At 45.5% G+C, this 25,856-nt stretch overlaps 1 protein-coding gene and 1 pseudogene across 3 annotated transcripts in view; one reads left to right on the top strand and one right to left on the bottom strand.

Annotated features, from left to right (window-relative positions):
* Positions 1-25,856, top strand: part of LOC126164560 (calcium-binding protein E63-1) — a 671,194-nt gene that overhangs the window by 546,590 nt on the left and 98,748 nt on the right. The gene's annotated exons all lie outside the window — the stretch shown is intronic.
* Positions 2,505-2,622, bottom strand: LOC126100175 (5S ribosomal RNA; annotated as a pseudogene).

A 25,856-nucleotide genomic window follows, 5' to 3' on the forward strand; every position in this document is an offset into this window, starting at 1 on the left:
ACAGAGATTTAGGAACCAGGTTTTAAATTGTAAGACATTTCCAGGGGCAGATGTGGACTCTGAAAACAATCTATTGGTTATGAACTGTAGATTAAAACTGAAGAAACTGCAAAAAGGTGGGAATTTAAGGAGATGGGACCTGGATAAACTGAAAGAACCAGAGGTTGTACAGAGTTTCAGGAAGAGCATAAGGGAACAATTGACAGGAATGGGGGAAAGAAATACAGTAGAAGAAGAATGGGTAGCTTTGAGGGATGAAGTAGTGAAGGCAGCAGAGGATCAAGTAGCTAAAAAGACGAGGGCTAGTAGAAATCCTTGGGTAACAGAAGATATATTGAACTTAATTGATGAAAGGAGAAAATATAAAAATGCAGTAAATGAAGCAGGCAAAAAGGAATACAAACGTCTCAAAAATGAGATCGACAGGAAGTGCAAAATGGCTAAGCAGGCATGGCTAGAGGACAAATGTAAGGTTGTAGAGGCTTATCTCACTAGGGGTAAGATAGATAATGCCTACAGGAAAATTAAAGAGACCTTTGGAGATAAGAGAACCACTTGCACGAACATCAAGAGCTCAGATGGAAACCCAGTTCTAAGCAAAGAATGGAAAGCAGAAAGGTGGAAGGAATATATAGAGGGTCTATACAAGGGCAGTGTGCTTGAGGACAATATTATGGAAATGGAAGAGGATGTAGATGAAGATGAAAAGGGAGATACGATACTGCGTGAAGAGTTTGACAGAGCACGGAAAAACTTGAGTCGAAACAAGGCCCCCGGATAGACAACATTCCATTAGAACTACTGACGGACTTTGGAGAGCCAGTCCTGACAAAACTCTACAATCTGGTGAGCAAGATGTATGAAACAGGCGAAATACCCTCAGACTTCAAGAAGAATATAATAATTCCAATCCCAAAGAAAGCAGGTGATGACAGATGTGAAAATTACCAAACTATCAGTTTAATAAGTCACAGCTGCAAAATACTAACGCGAATTCTTTACAGAGGAATGGAAAAACTAGTAGAAGCCAACCTCGGGGAAGATCAGTTTGGATTCCGTAGAAATATTGGAACACGTGAGGCAATACTGACCCTACGACTTATCTTAGAAGCTAGATTAAGGAAAGGCAAACCTACGTTTCTAGCATTTGTAGACTTAGAGAAAGCTTTTGACAATGTTGACTGGAATACTCTTTTTCAAATTCTGAAGGTGGCAGGGGTAAAATATAGGGAGCGAAAGGCTATTTACAATTTGTATAGAAACCAAATGGCAGTTATAAGAGTTGAGGGGCATGAAAGGGAAGCAGTCGTTTGGAAGGGAGTGAGACAGGGTTGTAGCCTCTCCCCGATGTTATTCAATCTGTATATTGAGCAAGCGGTAAAGGAAACAAAGGAAAAATTCGGAGTAGGTATTTAAATCCATGGAGAAGAAATAAAAACTTTATGGTTCGCCAATGACATTGCAATTATGTCAGAGACAGCAAAGGACTTGAAAGGGCAGTTGAACGGAATGGACAGTGTCTTGAAAGGAGGATATAAGATGAACATCAATAAAAGCAAAACGAGGATAATGGAATGTAGTCGAATTAAGTCGGGTGATGCTGCTGGAATTAGATTAGGAAATGAGACACTTAAAGTAGTAAAGGAGTTTTGCTATTTGGGGAGCAAAACAACTGATGATGGTCGATGTAGAGAGGATATAAAATGTAGACAGGCAATGGCAAGGAAAGCGTTTCTGAAGAAGAGAAATTTGTTAACATCGAGTATAGATGTGTCAGGAAGTCGTTTCTGAAAGTATTTGTGTGGAGTGTAGCCATGTATGGAAGTGAAACATGGACGATAAATAGTATAGACAAAAAGAGAATAGAAGCTTTCGGAATGTGGTGCTACAGAAGAATGCTGAAGATTAGATGGGTAGATCACATAACTAATGAGGAGGTACTGAATAGAATTGGGGAGAAGAGGAGTTTGTGGCACAACTTGACTAGAGGAAGGGATCGGTTGGTAGGACATGTTCTGAGGCATCAAGGGATCACCAATTTAGGATTGGAGGGCAGCGTGGAGGGTAGAAATCGTAGAGGGAGACCAAGAGATGAATATACCAAGCAGATTCAAAAGGATGTAGGCTGCAGTAGGTACTGGGAGATGAAGAAGCTTGCACAGGATAGAGTAGCATGGAGAGCTGGATCAAACCAGTCCCAGGACCGAAGACCACAACAACAACAACAACAACACAACCGCCAGCAAGGCGGTACTATCCAGGCTCATTCTTACAGGAATTCACGTAAGCAAACAGCAAAGCCATAAGTCAGAGTTTGTAACTCTGTCGTCAGGCCACGAGTGGCCTACCGGGAGCATCCGACCGCCGTGTCATCCTCAGGGGTGGATGGGGTTGGGGGGGGGGCGGTGGCGTGGGGTCAGCACACCGCTCTCCTGGTCGTTATGATGGTATTCTTGACCGAAGCTTCTCAATTGGCATCACGAGGCTGAGTGCACCCCGAAAAATGGCAACAGCGCATGGCGGCCTGGATGGTCACCCATCCAAGTGCCGACCACGCCTGACAGCGCTTAACTTCGGTGATCTCACGGGAACCGGTGTAGCCACTGCGGAAAGGCCGTTGCCAGAGTTTGTAAGTAGGATCAAAATTCATGTCCGAGGTCACAGAACTACAGCCACTCGACGAGATACGGAAGTTAAACAGGACGACGAAGTAGCGGAAAAACGACCAGGGCGGGCGATGATCCTCTTCAACCGGACGCAAGCACCTGTGGCCCTGACGTTCTGAAAAACGATGGCGCCGTCTCCTGTCTGGTGTGGCGGCCGCGTCCCAGCTGCTGCCGCCACTTCCGTCTGTTCTGGCAGAGCCGCTCCACGCGAGTGCCCAGCATCGATCGCCCCATCCTCCGTGCTGCCGATTGCGCCCTCTCGCGGCCTCCGTCGCTGCCTCCGCGAAGCCAGCGCCTCCACTAGAACATCTCAGAAGCGAACAAACAAAGGCCGGACAGACACCGGGAAATAGAAGGAAGTTCAGCCGCGCGGCTCACTGCCTGAAGAAACACGTGGACCGCCTTCGTCGCTAAACTGAGGCCTGTCAAGACTAGCGGCCGTGCTACATCTACATACATATTCCGCAATCTACGATATGGTGCGTGGCGGAGGGTACCTCGTACCACAACTAGCATCTTCTCTCCCTGTTCGACTCCCAAACAGAACGAGGGGAAAATGAATGCCTATATGCCTCTGTACGAGCCCTAATCTCTCTTATCTTATCTTTGTGGTCTTTCCGCGAAATATATGTTGGCGGCCGTAAAATTGTAAAAAAAAAAAAAATGGCTCTGAGCACTATGGGACTTAACATCTATGGTTATCAGTCCCCTAGAACTTAGAACTACTTAAACCTAACTAATCTAAGGACATCACACAACAGCCAGTCATCACGAGGCAGAGAAAATCCCTTACCCCGCCGGGAAGCGAACCCGGGAACCCGGGTGCGGGAAGCGAGAACGCTACCGCGCGACCACGAGCTGCGGACAGTAAAATTGTACTGCAGTCAGCCTGAAATGCTGGTTCTCTAAATTTCCTCAGTAGCGATTCAGGAAAATAACGCTTCCTTTCCTCCAGAGACTCCCACCCGAGTTCCTGAAGCATTTCCGTAACACTCGCGTGATGATCAAACCTACCAGTAACAAATCTAGCAGCCCGCCCCTGAATTGCTTCTATGTCCTCCCTCAATCCGACCTGATAGGGATGCCAAACACGGTGGTAGCGCCGTCTGCACTGGAGGGGAAGAGACTGGCAGAGGACACAAAAAAAAGATAAGAGGGCATCACAGTAGCTGAAGACTCAAAGGAAATGTTAAACGCCTTGGGCCTGTTAAAAAGAGCCGATCGTGGACACGAAGAATGAAGGTGAGTAGGTAGGTGCCGTAAAGACACTAGAGAGCTCTCGGCCAATAAGCTGCCATGCACGTACCGCGGCCCCATTGGCTGCTCGTGCAGTTCGTTACGCCGGTGCTTCCTGCGCTGAAGCAAGACAAGGCCGCGGCTTAATTAACTCCGGCCTGAGGAGGCGGCGACGGCGAATCGGGGCGGCGCAGCCCACACGCGCCTCTGCAGACAATTGGCGCACACTGCCACACCTGGGCCTGCGTCAGCATCACTTCTGTCCACACTGAGGTGGCGACAGCCGTGGGACAGCGGTATACCCGTCTACAGATGGCGGTAGTATCGCTGGAAGGGTCCTGTAGCCACGTTTCATTAGTCCGGTAGCCTATTTTCATCAGCATTTCTCTTTCTTTTCCTTGTTTCTCTTTTCTCATAACTCTCATAGTGGTCTGATTGAGTGAATGTGGTTGTGTGTGACGTTGCTAGACGGTGGCGTAGTCTGCTGCAGAAAGGCTGCAGCACTTGTACAGAAAAGCCAACTCTCGTAGTGGTCAAGTAGGCAAAGAGGTTTGCGCTACTTGTGAGAAATCCACCTGCGTTAGGTTGGTGGCGGAAATGGCATCTTTGGGTTTTCCGGGCCACGCGGAGCGTGGAAGAGGCTGGAGATGAAAAAGGGAGGCAGTCTGCCGCCGGTACGGGAAGCGTCCAGTCGAAGAAGGGTGAGTTAGACTGACCGTGTGGCGCGTTGTTACCTGGCGAGAGGAGAGCTGTTAGCTTTTGGTCTTGCTTTTCAACTCTGAAAGATTGCTTTGCCTTGTCTCAGTAAGGAATGCAAAACTTTGGCAGATTTTTCTTTTAGTAAATTTCTATAGCAGACTTGGATCCACCGAAAGAGCGCCACACAAAGGTGTCGATAAGAAGTGAGCACTCGCTCCTGTATGAATGTCTGTTTGCCTTCAGCTGTGCCTGTATAAGCTTTCATTTTTCTAAATGTTAATAGCTTTGCCTTGTCGTAAATTTTCGTAGCTTTATGTATCTTTCGTCCGTGGGGGAGCCGACCACGTGGTTGAACATTTGAGTTTGTTGGGCTACCGTCATCACTAACTGTCCGGTCTCATGCTTGTTTTAAACAATGTTAACTGTTCATGATTGTGTGCTGTGATATTGTTGCAACATGGCCACGATACCTAGAAACTGCGTCTCCGCAAACCACGTGGGCACGCGGGTGTACTGCGAAACGTGTACCGTTTCACGAGGTATTGCGATCAGTTATCAGGCAACAGCAGTTGTATGAATGATTCACACCAATGATTTTAGGTGTAGATTATAACGGTGTATGTATCGACGCTTTTCTTTAATGTTTTAGGAATTAATGTTATCGGGAATTGTGCACATGCTTCACATCCATATCTTAGGAATAAATACACAATTTTCTCTTGCGTTCCGAGGTTACGTTTTTGCACCTAAGCCACTCACCTCGTAGCTTTCCTGTTAGCACATCCAACGCGTTTCGTTACGCACAGGTCCAGTGATTAGTTTCCCCTTTTATTTTAAAACAAATGCTTTAGATTAAGTCTTATTTTCAGGTGTCTTGCTGGGAGCTGATCTTCTGCACAGTGTTCATGCATGTACTATTTTATTTTAAATGGTTGATTCTCGTGGACAGTGCACGGGAAATACTATTAATTACATCGCATCCCCTATGAGCGATATCACTATGTACATATTTTTATGAGTTTTTGGTCTGTGATCAAATTAATTGATTTTCCAACTCGGCCAAACCTTTGATTAGTTGTATGGTTAGAGTCGGTGGCGACCCTAATCTTCTCACGTTAATTTCACAATCAATAAGCGTTTTCATTCCCACTCTTAACGTAATAACCCGTAGAAACAGGTTAGTTACGTCGCTTACACAACGTATAAAACGACAGTGCGTTGGCGGAGGTGTCATTTGACTCACGCGATTCACGTAAAGAGGTTTCCGACGTGATTGTGGATGGACGCACGACGGGAGTCAACGGATTTTGAACGCAGAATGGTAGTTAGACGCATGGGACGTTCCGTTTTGGAAATCGTTAGGAATTCAATATTCCGAGATGCACAGCGTGAAGTGTGTCCGATCAGCTGCATCTCAACCCGTGTAGCTGTTGCTTGCACAAGATCAACCCTTCCAAGGCACAGGCAATAAATGCAGGACGAACCACTCACAGCTTCCAACCCCCACGATTTATACCTCACAGTTTACAACTGTCCTATTCAATTAACTGGAAAGCAAAATTGCTTGGACTGAACTTACACCTTAAAGTAATATGGCAATCTCACCTACTAGTCGTCCAAAGACAGACTAAAATTACTATTTGGCTGAATATGAAGATTGCATCCGCCCACCGACTCAATGCTTACAAAGCCTTAACGTGTTAAACTGCTCTGCCAGTGTCGTCTGGATGGCTGCTCCACCAAAATGTCACAATGATTTCTTTCTCTCCTCTAGTACGGGGTCCACCTTTTCAGGAATAGGCAAATTTTATTAACCTCGTGGCCACACATCCTTTCTGGCGCCAGAGTCATCGAGGTAACCTTAGGGAGGGGGCAGAGGCAAGTTGTGTGCGCTGTCTGTCTGTGAGTCCTGTAAACGTTTTCTGTGTGTTATTTTATTGTAACCGTCTGCTTATCGTGTTCTCTCAGGCAGAATTTGGGGAACATCCCAGCATTTGACTAAATGACCGTGGGAAGCCGCCTAAGAACTGTACTCAGTGTGCCCTACGTACCAGCAAACTGATTAGTCTAATCCACCACACGGGCTCGATACGGTCCGGATCCACCTTCCCGTCCCGCAACCACTCCACCAAAATATCACCATTCCACCCAAATCCTCGAACGTCATGCACTTCGCCTCGTTTCCTGTACGCCCGACCTCGCGCATTAGGAGTCTGTAGGGGCTTATTAACTTTTCCTCTTTCTTTCCCACACTGAAAACTACATTTCCTACACTTCCCGCAAACCACACACCAGCCACACTATAGTTTCATCCCCGATTATCAACGCCTGTGCTCTCCCTTCCTCTCTCTGCCCCTGCCCCCCCCCCCCCTCCTCCACACATCTTACACTTACTCAGTCTGCACTTGTCAGCCCCGCCTCCCTACCGCCTATAGTTCGGCTCCTTTATCCATCTTTGCAGCTCCGCTAGAACACTCCTTTTTCACGTCAAGGCTCCTTGCCCCCGTTCCTTTCTAGAAACTTGGTTCGGCAGCCTGCTCCACATCTCCTTCATCGCACATCATTTTCATAAAATCTCCCTCCCACAATGTATCTCATCCACTGCTCATTTCGTGTAACTAAGTCCAGCGGTCTTTTGTTGTTTATATACATGGTGTCTCAAACTTTTTGGGCGAAACTGGAACAGGTGACAGTGGATCGACAACGGTGCTGACCAGCAACGGTTCTCCGTCAACGTGTGGGCGGGCGGGCTTCGTCCAAGATCATCTACTAGCACTTTATTTGTGCTTTCCTCGTTTGACTGGTCTACGTTACCTGGTGTTTCTGCGAGGTGTGGTGCCTCAGTTCTAGGACTCCGTACCCATTGGTATCCGTGAAAAGGTGTGGTTTCAACAGGACGATGAACCAGCCCAATTTGATGTTAACGTTAATGTTAACGTCAGCGAGCACTGGAACAACATGTACCCTCATCGTTGGGTGGAAGGGGAAATCCTGTCGCAAGGCCAGCTCGATCGGCGTATCTCACACCTGAGGTTACGACAAAACGCTGGTGTATGAAACCCCCATAGATACGGATGAAGATCTGCTTGGTAGGATCTAAGCTGCCATTCTGCTCGTACAACGAACACAAAGGATCTTTGAGAGAGTGATGAAGCACTTCATGCGCCGTTGCCACGCATGCATTGAGGCTGGCGGTCGTCACTACGAACGATTACTGTGCGCTACATTGTTACGCAGTGTCCACCGTGTGTGTACACAACACAATAAATGTACATTTCCGACCATTGGTTCCCTACCTCTGGACCCAATACTACCTGTTTCAGTTTCACCCCAAAGGCTTGAGGCACCCTGTATAAATTGTATGGTCAGTTTCCTGTTATTAAAAGACAATATATTACTCGAAATCTGTTGTACACAATTGCCCATTTTCATACACCTCTCTCACACTTTAACTTTTCTCAAAAAAACTCTCTATATTGCTAAACGGCTAAAATGGTTACCTGGTTGCCATTCTGATGGCTTGCAGCGGCAACAAACATTTGATCTTCCGTTACATAATCAATAATTGAATTTTAAAAAATTTATAATGATGAGACGATTGAGACGAATAATCGTACGTTAATGGTTTAAAACAATAAAACAAGTTGTTGTTGTTGTTGTGGTCTTCAGTCCTGAGACTGGTTTGATGCAGCTCTCCATGCTATCCTATCCTGTGCAAGCTTCTTCATCTCCCAGTACCTACTGCAACCTACATCCTTCTGAATCTGCTTAGTGTATTCATCTCTTGGTCTCCACCTACGATTTTTACCCTCCACGCTGCCCTCCAATATTAAATTGGTGATCCCTTGATGCCTCAGAACATGTCCTACCAACCGATCCCTTCTTCTGGTCAAGTTGTGCCACAAACTTCTCTTCTCCCCAATCCTATTCAATACTTCCTCATTAGTTATGTGATCTACCCATCTAATCTTCAGCATTCTTCTGTAGCACCACATTTCGAAAGCTTCTATTCTCTTCTTGTCCAAACTATTTACCGTCCATTTTTCACTTCCATACATGGTTACACTCCACACAAATACTTTCAGAAATGACTTCCTGACACTTAAATCTATACTCGATGTTAACAAATTTCTCTTCTTCAGAAACGCTTTCCTTGCCATTGCCAGTCTACATTTTATATCCTCTCTACTTCGACCATCATCAGTTATTTTGCTCCCCAAATAGCAAAACTCCTTTACTACTTTAAGTGTCTCATTTCCTAATCTAATTCCCTCAGCATCACCCGACTGAATTCGACTACATTCCATTATCCTCGTTTTGCTTTTGTTGATGTTCATCTTATATCCTCCTTTCAAGACACTGTCCATTCCGTTCAACTGCTCTTCCAGGTCCTTTGCTGTCTCTGACAGAATTACAATGTCATCGACAAACCTCAAGGTTTTTATTTCTTGTCCATGGATTTTAATACCTACTCCGAATTTTTCTTTTGTTTCCTTTACTGCTTGCTCAATATACAGATTGAATAACATCGGGGAGAGCTACAACCCTGTCTCACTCCCTTCCCAACCACTGCTTCCCTTTCATGTCCATCGACTCTTATAACTGCCATCTGGTTTCTGTACAAATTGTAAATAGCCTTTCGATCCCTGTATTTTACCCTTGCCACCTTTAGAATTTGAAAGAGAGTATTCCAGTCAACATTGTCAAAAGCTTTCTCTAAGTCTACAAATGCTAGAAACGTAGGTTTGCCTTTCCTTAACCTTTCTTCTAAGATAAGTCGTAAGGTCAGTATTGCCTCACGTGTTCCAGTATTTCTATGGAATCCAAACTGATCTTCCCCGAGGTCGGCTTCTACCAGTTTTTCCATTCGTCTGTAAAGAATTCGTGTTAGTATTTTGCAGCTGTGGCTTATTAAACTGATTGTTCGGTAATTTTCACATCTGTCAACACCTGCTTTCTTTGGGATTGGAATTATTATATTCTTCTTGAAGTCTGAGGGTATTTCGCCTGTTTCATACATCTTGCTCACCACATGGTAGAGTTTTGTCAGGACTGGCTCTCCAAAGTCCGTCAGTAGTTCTAATGGAATGTTGTCTATCCGGGGGCCTTGTTTCGACTCAAGTTTTTCCGTGCTCTGTCAAACTCTTCACGCAGTATCGTATCTCCCATTTCATCTTCATCTACACCCTCTTCCATTTCCATAATATTGTCCTCAAGTACACTGCCCTTGTATATACCCTCTATATACTCCTTCCACCTTTCTGCTTTCCCCTCTTTGCGTAGAACTGGGTTTCCATCTGAGCTCTTGATATTCATACAAGTGGCTCTTTTTTCTCCAAAGGTTTCTGTAATTTTCCTGTAGGCTGTATCTATGTATCAACGTTAAAAACTGTGAACACGTCTTGCGGCGGCATGCAAATTACCCAGACTATCTTCACCCGTTGTTTGAAAAAGAGAGCACTTACTGACTTCCAACAAACTGTACACATAATTTCAAAATTTTCGTATCTGTTTTGGCTGACAAGCTCCACAAAATTATGAAAGGAAAAATGTTCATTGTTCACAGAATTTTCGCTGTTCGTGCACTAAAACTTCAGCGGCAACAGTAACGTTTTAATTTATTGCTTCTTTACTTCTAAATTCATTCGCAACTCTGGTACACAGTGTACAAAATTACCACTGAATGTACCTGGAAAATTACCTCAACTTTGGCTATGTTAGCTTAGGAGGTATGACGTCATAAACATTGAGACACGTGAAACATTGACTTTCTTGAGTACTTATCCAGTATGTCATAATAAGAACACTTAGCGACTTACAACAAACTCGAAACATGATTAGCGTTTTTTTTTTTTCCTTCATCCGTGACCTTGCTACATAACTTAATGTCAAATATTTACCGGAATAACTTATTTGTGAAGTAATCAGACGTATGGAGCTGTTTTGAGCGTGGGAATTCTTTAAAGGATTGGCGGGGGGGAGTGAGGGGATTAGTGATTCTTTTACATTTTATACATCGTTTTCTACTGAAGGGAAGCAGTGTAGTGTTGCCAGTCATGAAGGGCGAGGAAATGAAAACGTAGAAAAGCTCGATCTGCGGATCGCCTTTACCCTTGCCGGCCGGTGTGGCCGAGCGGTTCTAGGCGCTTCAGTTCGGAACCGCGCGACCGCTACGGTCGCAGGTTCGAATCCTGCCTCGGGCATGGATGTGTGTGATGTCCTTAGGTTAGTTAGGTGTAAGTAGTTCTAAGTTCTAGGGGACTGATGACGTCAGATGTTAAGTCTCATAGTGCTGAGAGCCAGAGCCTTTGCCCTTATCTTGAAATACAACAGCTCGCCTCGCTCCCTGGACGTGGACTTTTTCACGGCTTGAAACGAGAAATACTTCCCGCAGTTTCTTTTCGAAGGATGCGGGGTTACAAGAAGGAAAAAGATCTTCCAGCCGGACAAAAGAAAACCGAAGAAACGCAAAGTCAGTTATCTACATACCTTCGCAATCAGTTTGATGAGGTGATGGGTAAATTATATAACTCTGCAGTCACATTTGTCATTGAAGGTATAACAATGTAGACTGTTACACTGCGTCATGTTTGTTTTCAGTTTCTTCTACACGATCGGCGTTTCGATCCCTCTGCTGGAGTCTTCTTGAGGATCTTCTGGTGTGTGCGGTTAGCTGAACACTGTCAAAGACCAATATAGCATCTACTCTGGGGGTTAATGCCCTGTACTTATCGTGTAGTGTTTACTGAGTCGGTACTGACTACTATTCTGTGTTGTTGTGTTTATTTATTTCATCACGTGTTTTGTCTGTGTGGTGCTGGGATTTAAATAAAATCGGTGTAGTAGCTTCTTGCGGTCCTACGCTGCTTGTACTGGTCAGTGGCTTCATTACTGTTTTCAAGGCGACGAATCAAGGAATTCTGGGAGTTCTTTTCCTTATTATAAATCTTCTTTGCATGCTCCTTGAACATATTCACCACGAGTTTTTCTTCTGCTGCATCATGAAGGTACCCAAACGAAAGTTCCTAGGGAGGTGCTGTATCCGTCGAAATGTCTTGTACTGGAGTCATTCGAGTATGGTGACATGGGTAGTCGCTGTCGATCCCCACACAAGGAAAGCATAGTCCACAACAGGTGGGATGCACTACCTGTAAATGTGGTATTCACATTCTACAGAGAGAGCTGATATTTCATTGGAGAACGATAGAGGGCGCCCAGGATGGTGGTTGTCATCTTGTAGAAGTCGACATAATTGCTCCAAAGTAGAGGGAAACCCAATGTCACTTCAGGATACTTCGCCGTAGGTGTTCACATGAGAGTAGAATGTTGCTGCTGTTCGACGGATGCCACTTGGTCAGTTGCGTTGCCTGATTTTTGGCAGCATTAAAACAAACGCGCCGATCTGCTGCCCAGCGTTCGAGACCTGTGCAGGCGTCCTGCAGTAGTCGCTGGATGGCATCCAGCCACCGCCTGGTGTCGTAGGGAGGTTGGCGGCACAGGTGTTCCCAAGACAGGGCCTGTAACGGACTCCGGTGGCATTCATTTGCGTTCTTCTCTGGCCATCGATTAGCGGCTGCTGATCCTTAAGAAGAAGGTTTCCCATGAGGTAATCTGCGAGAAGCCTCACCAGGAATCCAGTCATTCCCTTAGTGCAGAGCTTTTACACTTCCGAAAGCGTGCACGACATTCAATTGCAGTGGGTTGTTCTTAGGAATGTGTAGGCTTGTGGTTCCCTGTCTGAGTTGGGTGGAGGTGCAGGTGATGCAAGTAGTCAACTTGTTACTAAACCCCATTGCTAACAATCATAACAAACGTAGAGCAGTGTGTCTGCAGCAGGCAGCGCCCAGCGAGACTGCCCTCGGTGTTGATCATGGACCTCACGAGGTCGGGGGAACAGTGGAGCCGAGCTGGCTGCATCTCACTGGGTGCCTCGGACAATGTGGTGGCATTGGGGGGTTGGGTGCCAGGATCCCAGGGATTCAGTCTGTGGTCAGTGATTCTCGTCCCAGAGGCGGCTGTGGCGGCTGTTTCGTAAGTACGGCGCTAGGTGGCACTGACTGGACATCATACTGCTGCCCAGCTGTGCACTGATGACGGGATGCTCCTCGGAGGGTCAAATACTGCTGTCCAGCGCTGACAGTTAGGAAAGACGCCGTGTTTCTGGGTCGCCTCGAAACATGTGAAACATGTCGAACGGGGCCAGTGTGCTAGGTGGAGATGTCATCATTCGGAAGTGGTCAGACGCGGAGGTGGCCCAACGGGAAGTGGTCGCTGAGTCGACAGGTCTCTGTCCATGGCTGCTGGTGCTATCTGCGGCCTGGTTACAGCTCTGGACTGTGGTGGAGTTCTATACCGTTACACAGTAAAGTCGTGCCAAAGTATTCTTTGTAGTTGTAAGCGAGCATCGCTTCTTCTACTACTCATAGCAAATGAAGTGATGTGCAGTGTCCAGCTCTGAAGCCGATTTGTTCTCCAGGTAAATCGTCGTCTAGAGCGAGGTGGTGATCCGGCCATTGGAGAGGATAAGCTCGAAGGCCTTTCTCGAGGGTGGCAGTAGGCTAATGAGACGGTAGTTAATTGATTCTGCACAGTTTTTCTCGATTTGAAAACCGCGACAACGACCGCTAGTTTCCATATTGTGGGGAATATTTTCTGCCGCATAAATTTACTGTACGTGCAGGCAAGGTATGCGAGGATTTCTGAGGCAGCTCTTTCAGCATCTTGGCATTGATTTCATCATGCCCGGCGATTTTCTTGTTGGGAAGCACTTTTAGGCATCGCTAGACGTCTGTGATGGCTCCTTGTTCGTCTTCATCATCATCAGCAAGGAAAATTAGGTGACGTTCTCCAACATTTGGACATTGTCGTGGTTTATTGCTTCTTGCACGAGTCGGCAGCTGGTTTAGAATGCGTCAGCCACAGCGCTGGCCTTCTCTGAACATAGTCAGAAGGCGTTGTCATTGGTGGCAGATTTTAAAGATGCGGACGGCGTCCCAAGTTGAAATGTCTCTCTGTTGCATCGTAAGTTTTTCGACTCAACGTCTGAAGCGATGCTCTGTTTCAGTTGCTTTGATCGGGAGCTCAAGGAGATTAATTCTGGCTTTAATCCCCCATTTTCTGGTGAATTACTGTCAGGTTTTTCCTTCGTATCATTTGATGGATTTCAGGTGGGAATATTTCCTGCCTTCTCCCTCATTATGCTGCTATGGTGGTATGGCGTTAGTAACTGCGTCAGTGAAAGTATTGTTGTGTTAACGCCTACCGGATGTTCTTCAAGTTCACGCTGAACGTTGCGGCAGTATTGACTCCAGATGGTCTTGGACGTGCCAAGTTTCCTTGTGGGGACGGCAGGCTGAAGTTCTGCTGGAAACAACATGATTATGTGTTCAGTCATAGGGCATGGTTAACCTCTGATGAGACGATGCCTGGTACTCCTTTAAAGGTGGCGATGTCCAAGACACACGGTGCTCCGTATCTATGCAGGTAGCTGGTGAGCTTTTGGACCACACACTAAGTGTTGGCTCCTTCGACCACTTGTAAGAGGACGTGGCCGCTGGGTGTTGTCACCTTGGAGTTCCAGATCACGTGCTTCACATTGAGATTACCAGCTGTGGTGCATTTTCCTCTGGGCCGAAGCAGGTTGTAGGCTCTTCAGCTGTCAAATCTCCAAATGGCGGCGTTTAGACGGCGATGAACGTAAGCATTCCTTGTCGTGCCTCCACAGCGACTAGTGTAGCTAATGTGTTGTGAGAGGTGCAGCTGGCCGGGGTGGCCGAGCGGTTGTAGGCGCTACAGTCTGGAACCGCGCGACCGCTACGGTCGCAGGTTCGAATCCTGCCTCGGGCATGGATGTGTGTGATGTCCTTAGGTTAGTTAGGTTTAAGTAGTTCCAAGTTCTAGGGGACTGATGACCTCAGCTGTTAAGTCCCGTAGTGCTCAGAGCCATTTGAACCATTTTGAGAGGTGCATACGGTGCCTGGTAGTGCTGTATTGAATTCCGGATGTAGATTAAATATATTGCTGTACCTCCTCCAGCAGTGAGGCTATCGTTTCTGTAGCACGTCTAATTTGCAACATTTGCTCGTAGTCCTGGTTTAAGATGAGTTTCAGAGACTAGGCAAATACCGATATTCTCACTGTGGGAACTGACAAAATTCCTACAGTTGGGAATAAATGTCACTGGCATTCCGTATTGCAATTGCAAAATCTTATAAAGTTATATTCCTGGCTGTAGGCAGGCCCCTTTGGTTGACAGATGGTCGTCATTATGCTTCTGATCGCTGCAGTGACTGTTTAACGATGAGAGGGGGGAACTTGGCGATCATCTTAGTGACGTCAACGAGGAGAGCCCTGAGGGAGCGTAGCAGCTCCGTGGTGTCCGAATGTTCCATTTTAGCCCTTTGCACAAAGTGGCGCTGCGGGCTTGCGGCGGCGCTTGGCAGTAGCTCGTTGCTGAGTTTTCGAAATCTTCTGGCGCTGTTGGTGTCGTAGAGTTGTCCTTTACAACGTCAGACGCTAGAACTTCATGTCGGATTCTTCTGACACGTCTCTCCATGTTAGGTGGTGGCGCTGGCTCGTCTTCTGGTCCTAATGTGGGCGACAAAGTTGTGGCTTCGCTTCACGGTCTGCACGAATTCTTGTGTGTGATGCAACCTCTGTACCTATCCGGGAGTCGGTCGCAGCAGCTGCGACGAAGCCCGTTGCATCTAGTGCTTCTTGGTCCCGAGGAAAAGATTTCCTGGCGCCCCCTGATGACACCCTTGATTATCCTTGGCTTCGCTGCAGGAAACACGTAGCATGGCATGCTTTCCTCTTCTGCCATGTTCATCACTGTCGCTTCGGCACTAGTAGACGTATCAAATAATTTTATCTTATCGCCACTTGCTTGTTTGGCAGCATTCTTCAGCCAGGTGAATAATATCTTGCGGATCTGGGGATATTGTAGGACTATAGTTAGTGTCTTCGGTTGTTGTTGCTGTTGTTATTAGCGCTGCTTCTGCTGCGGCATTGCGTTGTTACTTGGTAGGCCAGGCTCCCCGTCCTACAAGGCGACAAGCGCGTTTCTCATCTCTACTAACGGTGACCCCGTTTTGTCTACTTCTTCCGCGGCGATTTCGTAAGTCCACCACCGCTTGCTGCAGATGCTTGGAAGCGCTAATAATGGTTAATGCATCGGTCTGTAGGTCACGCAGGTGACCTCGCAGTCTGTGTTTTATTCGGCGGGACCCGTGTCGCAATCCGTCTGAGAATCCGCGTTCACGCTCTGGGTCGTCATACTGGAGGTACTTGTTGCAAGACTGGTTACCTCAGCAGTTACGTCCCATAGTGCTCAGAGCCATTTGAACCAACCCTTTTGAACCAACTTGTTGCAGCAGCCCGAGTCTACATCTACATCTACATCCATACTCCGCAAGCCACCTGACGGTGTGTGGCGGAGGGTACCTTGAGCACCTCTATCGGTTCTCCCTTCTATTCCAGTCTCGTATTGTTCGTGGAAAGAAGGATTGTCGGTATGCCTCTGTGTGGGCTCTAATCTCTCTGATTTTATCCTCATGGTCTCTTCGCGAGATATACGTAGGAGGGAACAATATACTGCTTGACTCTTCGGTGAAGGTATGTTCTCGAAACTTTGACAAAAGCCCGTACCGAGCTACTGAGCGTCTCTCCTGCAGAGTCTTCCACTGGAGTTTATCTATCATCTCCGTAACGCTTTCGCGATTACTACATAATCCTGTAACGAAGCGCGCTGCTCTCCGTTGGATCTTCTCTCTCTCTTCTATCAACCCTATCTGGTACGGATCCCACACTGCTGAGCAGTATTCAAGCAGTGGGCGAACAAGCGTACTGTAACCTACTTCCTTTGTTTTCGGATTGCATTTCCTTAGAATTCTTCCAATGAATCTCAGTCTGGCATCTGCTTTACCGACGATCAACATTATATGATCATTCCATTTTAAATCACTCCTAATGCGTACTCCCAGATAATTTATGGTATTAACTGCTTCCAGTTGCTGACCTGCTATTTTGTAGCTAAATGATAAAGGATCTATCTTTCTGTGTATTCGCAACACATTACACTTGTCTACATTGAGATTCAATTGCCATTCCCTGCACCATGCGTCAATTCGCTGCAGATCCTCCTGCATTTCAGTACAATTTTCCATTGTTACAACCTCTCGATACACCACAGAATCATCTGCAAAAAGCCTCAGTGAACTTCAGATGTCATCCACCAGGTCATTTATGTATATTGTGAATAGCAACGGTCCTATGACACTCCCCTGCGGCACACCTGAAATCACTCTTACTTCGGAAGACGTCTCTCCATTGAGAATGACATGCTGCGTCCTGTTATCTAGGAACTCCTCAATCCAATCACACAATTGGTCTGATAGTCCATATGCTGTTACTTTGTTCATTAAACGACTGTGGGGAACTGTATCGAACGCCTTGCGGAAGTCAAGAAACACGGCATCTACCTGTGAACCCGTCTCTATGGTCGTAACTGCGACCTGTGGGACAAATCCAACAGGCCACGCGTCTACCGAACGACTCCAAAGTGGGCTGGGCAGCCACTTGGCTGAGTTACGCGCTCTTGGACGTCGGACACTCAACTGCTACTATTTCTCCCTCACTTATAGAAGCGAGGTTTCCCCGCTTGTGCCGAAGAAGAGGGATTATTGGGCAAAATTTCTCCAGCTACTGTCAGTGGACCATCGTTATTGGATAGAAAGCGAAATCGGCCGAGGAAGAGACAGGAATCTTTATCAACTCCTCGCGCGGAGTTGTCTTCCTGGTCGTTCTTTGCCTTCCTCGCTGATAGTCGCTGCGTATTTTACTCTCTGGTGCCGGGAGGCCACGAAGCTGGAAGCCTATGTCCGCCTTCTCCATTGAAGTTTAGCTCGTTTTTGGAAATCTCAATCGCTTCTCCGACTTTCCTTCCATAAATGTTGGTTTCCTCGGTCAGCACATGCACGTTATTGAAATCTGTGTGTTAGTCGCAGTTGTCCCAGCGTTTCACACTTTGTTTTAACCATGTGCGACGTTCAAGCTTTCTATTCTTTTACAGTTTTTCTCGTTTCACCTATATACCCTCTACTACGTCACTTCAAAAACTCCCTCGGTGTGGAGGCAATCATGTGCATTACTTTTGTTTTGGAAAAAGTTCTTTACTTTGTTCTGGCTGAAAAGTGTGGCCTGTATACCATTTTTTCGTAGAATTCTGCTGATGCTGTGAGTAACTATAGAAACTAAGTGTAACCTAACAGAGTGAAAAGGCGGTTCCTCATACTAAATAAATAAATAGTAATAATAATAATATATAATATAATAAAATTTCGTCCGAAAGCTCATTCTATTGACAAACCATGGTAGCCGTTGAGCTGCATTGTCTTTTTTATGTCTCTATGCTCGTCGTCGAATATGAGGAATCTAGGAATCTTACGTACTCGGTTCGCTAGACAAACAATTCAGACAAATCGTATTAATGAGTTTTATTACAAAATGAAAAGAGACAACACTCAACTTTGCGATCACACGGATGTGTCGCAAGCAAAGGGCGACTTTCGAAACAACCATTCGTGTTCAGCGTGAACAATCCTAAGTCGTTCCTATGCAGCTACTATAGTTTGGTCGCGACGAGTCCGGCGCGGCGCTTATGTCCTCTTCACCTTGGGGGCGCTGCTGTCGCGTTGTCGTCCTGGAGAGGGGTCGGTCAGCGTGCTACTGGCTGACCTCTTCTCGCAGCCCTCTCTTCTCTATCGTTCCCGACTGGCGTGCCGGCGCTTGACTTTACGCCGTAACAGTTTTCTTTCAGAAATTCGTCTTAGATTCCAATCTATTACAGTATTGTCTCTGATATGGAAAGTATGCGAAGTCAGAGTGCTGAGTACTGCTATCTTCTGGGCTCTTTGTAGAGAGAAGTGGCATCTTAATACCTATTTGTGTTTCTAGGCTTCATATACACTCTGTGTGCTAGAGTACTGTTACATCATCTGTAGACCAACACATCTAGGAACGGGAGACAGATCTCTCACTCTCTAGCTCCAAGGTGAACATGAATCTCATTTAAAAAATTGTGAATTATGTGTGGACTTACAACAACAGTGTCCTTCACATAGAGAAGACAATAACAAGGCTTCAGTGGTGCATTACTGAACTCCTAAAACAGTCCGATTGTTCATAAAATTGTCCTTAATATTTAAAAAATGCTTCAAATGGCTCTGAGCACTACGCGACTTAACTTCTGAGGTCATCAGTCGCCTAGAACTTAGAACTAATTAAACCTAACTAACCTAAGGACATCACACACATCCATTCCCGAGGCAGGATTCGAACCTGCGACCGTACCGGTAGCTAGGCTCCAGACTGTAGCGCCTAGAACCGCACGGCCACTCCGGCCGGCAATATTTAAAATATCTTGGTCGTAGACATAATGCAGTTAGATCACTCATATCTACTATTTTACCCGGGAACGTCGTTTCTTTAGCATAAGCCCGAAAAACTCTCTTTTATGAGTGAATGCAACAATGGTCTTTCACAGTGTTCAGCTAACCTGTGAACACCAGAAGGTCCCAGCAGAGGTTGAAACGTCGATCGTGTAGAAGAAACTGAGGACAAACATGACGCTGTGTAACAACTTAGACGATTTTTTCTTCTAATACATAAATTCTTCTGAAAGGTGTCTTGGTACTGTAGTCTTGTACTGTAGTCGTTTAATGATACTCCAATGTTATGTAGAGAGATGTGTAGAAGATGCTGATATTTTGAGCTGGTAATGATGAGAAAATAATATCCAGAATGGCTGGTCAGCCAAACGCAGCTGATATGGTTTGGGAAAATATCGCCAATGTGGCTTTGGAAAGAACGTTACTTCAACCATATGACGCCGAGTTTCTTCTTTGGCCAGTTCCATATGATGATATGCTGTCTGCATCGAATCCTGCATTGATATCAACCCGATAACGCGAGACTGATCCAAAGTGTACTTGGCATGATGTATCTTCCCTCCTTCGTGGAAACATCTTCTGTAACTGTAACGCACCAGATGGAGCGTATAATTGTTGGAGGCACCTTGTTGTGGACGTTGTTCCATATCATCGACCAGTCGTGGAGTAGAAAATACGAGAATAGTGGGATTGGCGAATGTTGTAGTAGCGAGTTATACAGGTGGATCGTCGATTTTTCAAGAATTTCTTCGCCAATATAGCTCATTTAGAGCTAACAGACATCGATATAACTGATGTGATGAGTATAAGAGCTCCGGTCATGGAATGGGAGAAAAATGTGCAGTTGACAGATGAAAAAACGTTGGTAGACATTGTCATTGTCGGCTGCCAGAATTTGATACGCTTTTTTAGATGTATGGTCTCGCCTGATGTATGGTCTGAGGCCTTGGCCAGAAGCCTAGTCTATGAGGTCATTTCTCTGAGGGCCCATATTAGTTTCCGGAAATATTTTCATACTTTTGTACTCACATCACGTGACTTTCTGCATCTCAGCCTGTCTGGTAATGCAACCATAAAGAAGGATTGTTTTCTATCGAAATGAATAGCGTTTCATGTTGACCAAATAAGTCTTATAGCACACAAGTTTGGTTGGTTGGTTGATTTGGGGGAGGGAACGAAAGAGCGACGTCATCGGCCCCTCCACAGGTTTCTCGGTGGACACACAGTGCTGTGTCGTGCAGCTTCAAGCGTCACACGTTTCTCAGGGGCGACAGCAGTTTTCGGGACAGGACTTAATAAACTTTACAACCGGTCTCGTTTACTTCAATTAGGAAGCGGCACGGTTTGACAAGCTAAGCTCAGAACTTCACAATTCGTACAACGCAGTGAGGCGTCAGTTTGCGCTGGCAGACGGCGGTAGTCGAGGCCGACACACACACACACACACACACACACACACACAAGCGCGCGCCAGACCAGAAAGTAAACTATAGCAACTCTATCAACACTCTGGTATAAACTGTAGCCGATCAACCAAGACAAACGATGCAAGGCGGAGTCTGTTTCTAGGAACTAACACTTTAATAGGATCTTCCCTTTTTACTTTCTATAGTGGTACGTCAGATTTCATTTTCATATGCAGAACATCAAAAGGCAACAACCGCCTATAATACAAAGTAACTTGACTGCGATCGTTCTGCCACAGTGAGTGGTAATCTGTGCGAACTAATCTTGTGCAAACAAGTGTTAAGTACAACGTACAAATAGGCGGAACGACCCGTTATTGTATGATTGTATGACTGCCGAACAGCTACTAGAAGCTGTCAATCCATTAAATATCTGAAAGCATATGTACGGAGTTATTTAAAGTGAAACTACCACATAAAACTGACCATAGAAAACGCAGAGAGCAGACTCAAATTCATTGGAATAATCCTCAGGCAGTGTAGTCTACCCAAAAAGGGGATAGCTCATAAAACACTTGTTCGACCGATTGTTCAATATTGCCCATCAATCTGCGACTATTAACAGACAGAATTGACAAAGGAAATACAGAAGATCCAGAGACGATAAGTTCGCTTCGCCAAAGGTGGCTTCCGGGGAATAGATGTAGATGTAAATGAACGGCGAGTTTCTTCACTGGATCCTTCAGCAAGCGAGAAAGTATTGCAGAGATGGTCAACAAACTCCAGAGGCAGGCGCTAAAAGAGAAGCGTTGTGCATCACGGAGAACTTTAGCGTTGATATTCGTAGAGCGTACAGACCAAGAAGAACATCTTGTTTAGGCGCTGGTCAACAGCAGGTAGGAATTTTATAGAATGCATTACACTGTGCTGTCTGTGATACTGATGTTTATTCTGCTACCGGTTTCAGTTTTAAACCTTCTTCAACGGCCAGAGATTTGTCACATGTCATACATGCTTTCCAGAAGTAACGTATGTCAAAGCATGTATGACATGTGATAAACCTGCGGTAAGTTTTCTGCTGTTGAAGAGGGTTTGAGACTGAAACCTGTAGCAGAATAAATATCAGTATCACAGACAGCACAGTGTAAAGCATTTTGTACCAAGAAGAGCTGACAAGTGTTGAGGGGGCTTCAGAAAGTAAGTTACACACTATCGTAGCAGGCCAAGTGACTTTTGTGGAATGCTGAACCACTCTTCGGAGTGACACTGATACATGAAACAATTTTCAGTATAGTGAACAAGTCTCTTTAATCGTTTAATTACTCGACGATAAAAGTCCGCTCCTTGGTTACGCAGTCATACAGGAATTCCTGTGTGAGCGTCCTTCATCCCTGAACAATCTCTTGTTATCCCCAGAAGTTCTTTAACTTGCCGAAAAGATGGAAACTGCACGGTGCAAGATGTGGACTTACCGATCAACATCAGCCACTTTCGGGCGGCCTTGGTCAAACGTGTCTCTAGGCCTGGAGGCGGTCCATATACAGTCAGAAGTTCACAATGAATCCGTGTACAGTATAGACGTCTTGCCGCAAGAATCGTATTGTCCCGGCGACAATGTGCCACTCTCGTGCGCAATGCTCATGGCATGCGACGCCGTGTGTACCTTATTTTCTGAAGTCCGTACATACATCCTGTCACATACTTGTCTTTTACTGGCCAAAACGGTAAAACCAGAGAAATTAGAGCTCAAGCCATTCTTCGCACATTCGTGAATGTACAAAGGTGGGGAAATGGCGCAACTAGCGGAAGTAAACCACGCTGCACGCCATCAGGTAGCTTACAAACTATACGAAGTTTGTTGAGAAAATACCGAAACTTTGTCCACAAATTTTTTCTACGCTTACCTTTTACTTATTGTACGTGGTTTCCTTCGAAATATTCTCCTCCACAATTGATACACCGCTCCTAACACCGTTTCAACTCCCGGAAGCAGTATTGGTACGCCTCTTGCTGGGCCATCTGTGAATTTTCTTTTATCTCGTTTATCATTGCAAATCTTCGTCCTTTCAACGGCGTGTTCAACTTTTTAAATAAAAAACATCCACAACGGCCAGGTATGGAGAGTACGGAGGATGAAGCAGCACAGTGAGTTCAGTTTTTGTGTAGTAGTCAAGCGCCAACAAGGATGAATGTGCGGGTGCATTATCGTGATGCAGGAGCCACAAATTGTCTCGCTACATTTCAGGCTGTTTTTCCTTCTCACATTCCACGCAGACTTCACAACATGTGGCACGAATTCATGATGAACTAATCCTTCAAAGTCAAAAACAACTATCAGCATAGCTTTGATATTTGACCTGACTTGGCGAGATTTTGTTTTTTGTCTAGGAGAGCCTTTCCCGACCAGTTATGAAGACTGAACTTAGTCTCAGCATCATAACCACAGGCCCGCGTATCATCAGCAGCTGGGATTCCCTTAAGTAACGTTTCGTTCCCATTTGAGCGATCCAAAAGGTCTTCACAGATTGCGAGGCGGAGATCTTCCTGTCCTTGACTCGTGAACCGCGGGACGAACTTGGCGGCAACACGATGCATCCCGAGATGCTGTGTCAGGATTTCGTGACACGATACCCAACTGAAATGTTACATTCTTCTGCAATCTCTCGGACTGTCAGTCTTCGACCGGTACGCACAATTTCATTGACGTCCCTGACATGAGCGCCATCGGTAGACATCCAAGGGCGTGCTGAACGAGGTTCATCTTTAACTTCTGACCCGCCAGTTTTAAACCGTGTGAATCACTCGTACCGCCGAGTATGGCTTGAGCACTCATCACCGTAGGCTTCCTGCGTCATTTGGTGTCACTCTGTAAAGGTTTTCGTGAGTTCCACGCAAAATTTAAAGCAGACGCGTTGCTTCTCTAACTCTGCCATCTCGAAATTCGCAAACTGTGCGACACAACATTCTATTCAATATAGCAGTGAACAATAACTTTCAACAATGCAACTTCCGGCGGTTACACATTAAACACAGACGTGTGCAGGGAGGTCAACCACATTTCGCTCCAACGCACCATTCGTGCGAAATTACTAACGTTCCAAAATTGTTTTGAACAGACCTCCGTAGATGTATATGTCGTTATTGCCATGTTATACGTGGCGCTCCCTAAACCCTTTTCTGTCTTCAACTGTGGAAATGTCTGGCGGACCCGGCAGTGATCAACATTTGCTAAATATCCACGGGAATGGATATGTGTCCTAATCTGGGTTATCTCTGGGAATTGTGCCAGGGCGAAAATTCCGGCTTCTTCTTCCGACCTCTCCCACTTTGAAAGTATTGGACTCGAAATTATAATAAATCGTATAGAACATATTTCCGCTTTTATTGTTTCTGAATTTTTTGTACAGAATACAATTACATAATTTTAAAATATGCATGCATGTTGTGTGGTAGAAGTACGACGTGGTTTTCTGAAGAACCACTTTGTGAAAGGGCAACATACAACTAACCATACGAAAAATACGTTTGATTGTTAAATACCGTGCAACTGTAGGTAAAACCGACTACGAGGAAGAGAACGAAACAGCACATTTTCACAGCACAACTATCGCCTATGTCCTAATAGTATAGAATATAGTTTTAGTTTGTGGGGTACTGTCCGGTAAGAGGTGATGAAAGGGCACATACAACCACCCATGGTAAAAACTCTCCGATCTTTAATGAATTTTAACGTTTTTGGATATCTGTTCTTCAGCCTTTCTTTAATGCTTCTGCGAAAGAAACCTCGGACCGCTTAAATTGAATAGGTAAATCGATTTGGATCATCGGTATGCAGGGTATCAGATATATATTTCTCCATTTGCTGGGTATGTGAGGACTGTAACTTCAGTGACATCATTTCATATACTTTTAGCTGCGAATGGGTAGCATTATAAAGTTCCGGACGAATAAGATTACGTAACAGAATTCTAATCAGAAGCCGATTAGCCATAAATACGGATTTCCTAATCTATGGATTTTCTGTAAAAAGCGCCTGCGGGTAAGACACAAAACAGCACATTCTTGTCCATACAATATTGGTTTCAAATTGTACCGAGTGATCCAAAAAAACGTTTACGAACTGACACGGCACATCGGACATACAACAAGGATCAGCAATCACATAGGAACTGGAGGCGCAAAGGCCATTCGGAGCTACGTAATAGCGTTGCAGTTATTTGGTCTCACGCTACAAATGGACGCCCACTGCAGAAGACGGTCAAGGTTTTGTGCAGATGCATCGGGACACGCCTGACATCGACGCTGCATTGAACGCCTCGCCCTCCCAAAGAAACCTGGTGTATCTCGAAGACATCCTGCTGCCACAGCAATCCTACTCACTGGGTTCTCCGACGATGTAACAGAGGAAATCGATCGGGGGCAGACCGGGTGATGGTGGTGGCCACGCGACTGGCCCACCGCGGCAAATGCAGCGGCCGGGAAAAGTTGTCTGCAGATGTGTCCTCAATTGTCTGCTGAAATGCACGGGGGCTCCGCCGCGCTGAAATCGAATGCGGCGACGAATGGGCGTGGGAGGACGTCATTCAGTATGTTCGGCAGAGCCTCTTTTAGGACTACGAGATACGTGCGATCACCAAATCGGGCCGGGAAAATGTACGGGCCAATTAAACAATCTCCGATGATGACATGACATGTGACGTAACGCCCCCTCGTGGCATTTGCGACCCTCTCTTCTTATTCAGTTTGTAAACGTTTTCTTGAATCGCTCTGTATATGCGGAGAAACGATACACATATATGGGAGAAATAATTTGTGTGCTGCGTGAAATGCCATGCTGTCGTAATTAAAACCGAATTCCAGAAAGAAAACGAAACAGCCAAGCGGTTTCTTTTTAGCACTAGATTTTAACAGAAATCCTGTACACCGTTGTTTAAAAAATACGGCCTATGTCCTTCCAAATGTTTATTTGAATATCGAGTAAAACGGTCAAGAATTTTCCGAAGTTTTTGCTAACGTTTCTGCTTTATGTATTATATATTTATACATTGCGTATATTAAAAAAAAATATAGCCTATGTCCTTCTGAAGGTTTATTAGAGTATCGGGTAAAAATTTATAGCCTGTGTTCTTCCGAAGTTTTATTAGAGTATAGCTAAAAATTTATAGCCTACATCGGTCCGAAGATTTATTACAGGGACGTGTAAAAATATGAAGTACATAAGTCAGGAACATTTCGATTTTTGGAAACAACTTTTCCCCTTTATATATTAGCACACATTTTCAGACAATCGGAGCAGCGCTCTTGATAATTTGCAGATGATGTCGTCGTTTATCACCTAGTAGAGGGACTCCCATCCACACTTTTTGTCAATGCGCACCACTTAACATTTTTAGTAATTTGAT

Source organism: Schistocerca cancellata, chromosome 1 (assembly GCF_023864275.1).
Source record: "Schistocerca cancellata isolate TAMUIC-IGC-003103 chromosome 1, iqSchCanc2.1, whole genome shotgun sequence".
NCBI lineage: Eukaryota > Metazoa > Arthropoda > Insecta > Orthoptera > Acrididae > Schistocerca > Schistocerca cancellata.